The 6,385-nt window shown below is 35.2% G+C and overlaps 1 pseudogene; it reads right to left on the bottom strand.

The window, feature by feature from the left end:
• Positions 1–1,195: 1,195 nt before the first annotated feature.
• On the bottom strand, positions 1,196–1,308 carry LOC113458254 (annotated as a pseudogene).
• Between the last annotated feature and the right edge of the window lie 5,077 nt (positions 1,309–6,385).

The following is a 6,385-nucleotide window of genomic DNA, read 5'->3' as shown; positions in this document are numbered from 1 at the left end:
AAGGCTTTCAAGTTTTTCCAAAGGCACACATTACTACCTTTAGTTCTCTGGGTTTGTCATGAGTAGACAGGCTAAATATAGGTCTTGCTATTGAATTCTACCCTAATGCAAAAAGTACTACAGCTATTTCATAAGAAGATTAATGTTCACATATTTTTATTGCTATGAGCTTTTATTTGCAGGAAAGGAAAAGGTAATTATTTTCCTATGTAATAGATAAAATTTTAAATGAAGCTTAAAGCTGCTTGAGAGAATGTGAAATTTACTCAGTAGTAAAAATGTTTAGTTGCATTTTCTTTCTTTAGATGCTTTAAAAACTACAAAATGAATGCTATTTGACTCAAACTCAGTGAGTATCCAATATCATGTGAAAGCATTGCCTTAATCCCATTCATGCCACTGAATTATATTAATCCATTAAGTGCATATAGACTAAGTCTAAGAATCAAGGGATTAAAGGATTAGCTATGATAGCTTTGTATATAAATATAATCCATAAATAAAATTCATAATATCCAAGTAGTCATAGTAGGAACTAAATCTGTTTACTATCCCGGAAGTTGGAGTGATGCATGAAATTTTTCCTTAATATTTTGTTGGAAATAGGAAGAAAGATGATGCACAGCCATATTTATATAGGAACTTATTCATGGAGTATTTGTGCACATAGAAAAAAAAACGAGAATTAAAAGCTGACACAGACAGCAATGCCAGTGAGACAACAAGGTGCACTCCTAAAAACGACAGGTGTGTGTCTACAGTGAGTGGTAGGAGTTGAAGAGGTAGACAAAGGGTTCAGGCTGTGAGAGACCTGTGTGAATTCTAGGGTCAAAGAAAGGTACATCAGGTACAGAGAGATCAGCTTCACACACAGACTCTCATAACAGCAAATTTGAATGTATAAACTTCTAAATAGTATGCAAGGAAATAATCAGGCAATAATTTAAAGATAAAAATATTGATTTCAGAGATTTTATAATCTTGCATATCAAAATAGATAAAGGGTAGCCTCTTGCACAAAGGAAGTATACTTCACAAATGACCGTAAATTGGGAATAATTTCAAATTCTATACATCAGAAAAAGACCTTTAGTCTACCTCCTTCATTTTATTAACAAGGGTGTTGACCCCCAAAGCAAGCACTTGACTTAGCAACAATAATGGAAGCAACTGAAGCAAAAACGAAACCAGCATTTAGGGGTTGTTTATTGTTTAATTTTTCTACTTGGATTTCATGCCATATCTCAACTATTGAACTAATAAGAACAGCCACTATACTTGATCTTAGTCAGAAGTCCGAGAAGAGAAGCCAGGTGGTGACGGCACACGCCTTTAATCCCAGCACTCGGGAGGCAGAGGCAGAGGCAGGCAGATCTCTGGGAGTTCGAGGCCAGCCTGGTCTACAAGAGCTGGTTCTGCTAGTTCTGGGACAGGCACCAAAGCTACAAAAAAACCCTGTCTCGAAAAAAAAAAAGTCTGAGAAGAGATTCTATCTTAATTATTAAAGGTGATGAGATACATAAGGTGGTAAGAGAAAAGAACGAACCAACTTCTTATCTTAAAAAAATCCACTTAAAAGTGTGAGAGATAGAAATAATATGTTTTATAAAGCATTGGAAAATTATATAAATTTTACATCAGAAAATTTGTGGTAATTATCCCAGATATCAAAATCATAATGAATATCTGCCTGGGTGTATTATCTCCTTAAAAATTAATAACAGTAAGAAGTGTTCATATGTGTGTGTGTGTATATTTTAGTATTTGTGCCGGGCAGTGGTGGCGCACGCCTTTAATCCCAGCACTCGGGAGGCAGAGGCAGGCGGATCTCTATGAGTTCGAGACCAGCCTGGTCTACAAGAGCTAGTTCCAGGACAGGCTCCAAAACCACAGAGAAATCCTGTCTCGAAAAAATAAAAATAAAAATAAAAAAATAAAATATTTCAGTGTTTGTATACATATATGGCCTGCATGTAACTCAAGAAGGCATAATTTTGAGTCAACACTCTAAAAGGATACATTCTCAGATTAAAGAATAAAATAACTGTATGACTCCCAAGCTCCATTCAGTTATATGACTTTAAAGACAGAACATCCAGCCATGCTGCATAAGAATGGAATGAAAAGTAGCAGCCTATTTGGGGCACTTTATCCTTTAAAGTTATCTGTCTGTGATGGTGAACATTGGGTCTCTGGGCAAACAGAAATGGAGCTGTCTTTTCTTCTCACTGCCTCTGATCATGGTCATTTTAAACCCTCCATTCATAAGGAGGACATGTATCAAGCAATAGCTTCTTTCTAGATCATGTTGGTGGTTTTGAAAATTATTTAAGACAAAATGGATGTTAAGAGGTTAAAATATTAACAGTGCTTGGTTCTCAGAGATCTTTGCTCATCTTCCACTTTGTAATATAACTGAGAAAGTAAGGCTCATAGGTGTCTGACCCCCTAAGCTATCCCACACTTGGCTCCAACCCCATTTTGCACACATTTTTCATACACTAAATTTGTTTCAGGTATTCATTTCCTACACTTAAGTCATAAAATGTGTAGTTTCTCTCTTATTATCTTTTTCAATTTCATCTCTGTGATCACTGTGTGTGATCTCTGATTCTGAAGATGTAGGATTCTTTCTCTTTCAGTTCTTCTGAAAGAATATTCAAAGAAGCAGTAATTAAAATAAGAGACCAGAAATGGGGATAAAATATCATGCTCTATGTTGAGGGGAAGATAAAAAATAAAGTTTATTAAGGCTTGTTTATCTTTTGATAATACCATTGATCAAGTGAAGCTCATCAGTTTGTTTTGTTTATTGTTCTTTGTTTGTGTTAAAGAAATGTGTCACATTTATTTAGCATTTCTGCAGGGGGAAGACATCCATGTCATGTGCACATGTGGAGGACAGAGAACAACTTATGACAGTCAGTTCTCTCCTTCTGCCATATAAGCCTGGGAATTAAATTTGGATTGTCAGGTTTGGCTTTGGACTTCTTTCCTAGTTGAATCTCACTGGCCTTCAGTACATTTGATCAATTTGTTATTCCATACAATTCACCAGAAATTCCAGTGTAACTTCTCATTCCCTAGATTTTACCTTGTAGTTAAGTGTCAGTGGGAAACTTACCTTATGTTGTAAGCATCCCTTATCTATGGGCCTCAGTAAAAGTGGCCATGTCTTCAGGCTGCAGCATTATTACTCCAAAGGGTATTATTGGTTCTCAGAATCTATTCTAGTTCAAGCACAAACCAGTTCTTGTGCTAATCAGGATAAACATCTTAGGTATTCAAATCTAATAAAACCGCAAACACGCAATTCAAGTACTGAGCAAAATTAAAATCTTTTCAAAATTCATATGTGCTGCAGAACTGGTAGGGAAGTCAAATTTTATTTTTATGAAAATTGAAATTTCATTGAGATGGCAATTGTATTAAATCTGCCAAATCTTATCCTTTCTGGCAACTATGGCCTTTGAAATAGTCAATGAGTTTGGTTTTTTAATGTGTTTAAGAAGTAATTAGTATGTATCTTTCTTTGTCAAGTTTATATGAAAATTAAACTAAGAGCTTGCATGAATGTATAGCCTACATTTATTCTCTTGAAGACAAAGATCTATAAATGGTGGTCGACATGTACATGAAATCACAACAAACAGGGACAAATTGTGGTAATCATGTTGTGTTGGTTATTACATTAAGTTTAATTGATAGATACAGGTTAAATCAAAGCTATATTAAAAAGTTTATTTTGGGGATTTACTTAATTTACACTGAAAGCTATGATTTGAGATATGAGTTTATTGAAATATATAATTTTCCATATAAAAGCCTGTTTATGCAAATATATGTACATACTCTTAACTGTTGTATCATATTGGATGAGATATTTAAGACACTTATTTTTCTTAAAATTACACTATTAAGAAAAATAATGATCTAGCTCTACTCACATATGCTTGGGAATACATGATTAGAAAATCGCCTGCACATAGCACACAACTAACATTTATTACTCTCATTGTACTTTAACATTGCTGTAGTAAAATACTTAAGAAATTAATGTTTTAAAATATAAAATTCATATGCTGTTAGCTTATAGCTATGGTTAATCATGCATATTTGGAAGTAAATAATATCAATAGACTATTTATTTGAGACTAGAGGGTAAAAGAATTTTGAATGTTTTTAACTACAACAAATGACAGTGGTTTGAAGAAGTTAGTATTGTTAACATGACCTAGACACTACATGAGGTATATATAAAAGGAAATGGCATGGAACACTGCTGACACATGTATTTTAATGTTTCAAATATCAATTAAAATACAGCTTTGTAACCTTTAGAATTGTTTTGACAATTTCATACATGTATATAATGGATTTTGTTATTCTCACCCCAAACCCTTCCCATCTCTCTCTTATCCAGTCAACACTACGGATACCCACAAGTCTCTTTCTCACATTCATGACTTTCGTTTTGCTTTATGACCCACTGCGTTTAGCCAGGGCATCTGTGTGACCATAGGTGTGTAACCAGCCCCTGGAGTCTGGTGAGCAATTGAAGACAATTTCTGTTCATTTCCTAGAATCCAAGAGAATCCAATAGTTCAGCAGGGAGGGTTAGAGTCTTAGGAGTTCCTCTTCATTTAAGTGTAAGGGTGTCCACCATACTTCTGACTATTTGAGATAGATTCTTGGGAACCACATATAGAAAGAAAGAACCCCCTTCTTCATGTGTTCTTCTGTTTCTGACTCCCACCTATCTCTCTCTCTCTCTCTCTCTCTCTCTCTCTCTCTCTCTCTCTCTCTCTCTCTCTCTCTCTCTCTCTCCCTCTCTCTCACACACACACAAATAAATAAATGCAATAAACCTTTTATAAGTTATTTATAAATTAAAAATACAATTATAATGAAAAATAGTACTCCATTGTTCACATCTAAAACAAACAAATAAATAACCCCTCCCCCCAAACCAGACTACGCTAAACACCTTCAGCTTAAAAGGTCATTAGAGGACTATTGAAACACATATCAGGGTTACTATGGAATACCCACTACAACTGTGTAGGCAAATTAATTTTTGCAATATTACTCAAATATTAAGCTGACCAAAAAAGATGAAAGTCATGTGATCTGCTAACTGGTTGTTTTCATGGAGAAAACCAAAGTATCATGTCCATTTCACTGAGGGTAAGGGCTTATTTGGAACCAACATGCTTCTTTTGGAACCTAGTGTCAGGAAAAGGAGGAAAGGGCTTTGTGGTTATTATGTCCCAACTGATGTATTGATGGAACTGATGTATTGTGGAATCTGCTCTACAGTTTTACTTCCTGAGTTATTAGCACAATCTTACACAGTGACACTATGTGAATATTTGCAAAAGAAAAGAGACATTGATTTTATATGAAACTTTACACTCAAGAACTGTGTGTATATTCTCCTAGCAGTAGAGTGACTAAGAATGGGTAAGTATTCCATGTGATGGAGATGGGTCAGGCTTTTCCACCTGTCTGAGGCACCAATTAGGCAGAAAAATGTTAAAGGAGAAGACAAATATTAACAAACTTTCTTGTTGTCTTCTGCCCTCCATAGACTACATGAGTCTGAAAAAAATCCCTGAAAGACCCAAGTTAAACCCCTAAGAATCATTTTTCACCAATGCAAGCAGAATCCAGCATATTGTGGTGGCAGAATGAATTCAGTCACAGGGTCCCCAAATGAACTGCATTCTTCAGGGTGCTGACAAAGGAGAAAACATCACAGGCAGAGATGTTATAGCCTGAGGCTGTAGGCTGGCCCTGAGAATAAAATGAGGTCTTTAAAAACTTTTGCCTGCTAGGTGGACTTAGCCCTTACATCTGTAGAGAAAAGACAGGAGCAGAGATGAAGAATTAACTAAAAGATTCATCTGACATAAGGTATCAGTCGTGCTCAGATTGAAGGCATACCAGATCCTAATTCAATGTATTGTGCTGGAATTAAAGGTGTTACTATTTTTTCCATTTATCTAGAGAATTCCACAACTTTCATAATTAAAGTTTTGTAAAATCTTCAATTTCTGTATCTTAAAATGCCTGTGTTTTTAAAAATTATATATAAGTAATAGAGTTATTGTTGTTAAATTTAAAAATGACCAGAGGGAGAAATGGAAGGCAGAACAAACAAATAAACAAGTGGAAAGGTAAACATTTTATTGAAAAATAAAACGCTGAGGGCATTTGACTAGGGGGACAATGTACGTCTTTCAATGATGCACTGCATCTTCATGGGACTGGAAGTCATTCGGTCATTACACTAAAGAAATGTTTGCTGGACAGGTAATAATTATGGTCAGTTATATTCTGGCATGACATTGTGTGTGTGTGTGTGTGTGTGTGTGTGTGTGTG

The sequence above is a fragment of the Microtus ochrogaster genome, unplaced genomic scaffold (genome assembly GCF_000317375.1).
Source record: "Microtus ochrogaster isolate Prairie Vole_2 unplaced genomic scaffold, MicOch1.0 UNK12, whole genome shotgun sequence".
NCBI classification, from domain to species: Eukaryota; Metazoa; Chordata; class Mammalia; order Rodentia; family Cricetidae; genus Microtus; species Microtus ochrogaster.
The sequence above is the reverse complement of the archived record's forward strand: the minus strand, read 5'-3'. Positions and strand labels throughout refer to the sequence as shown.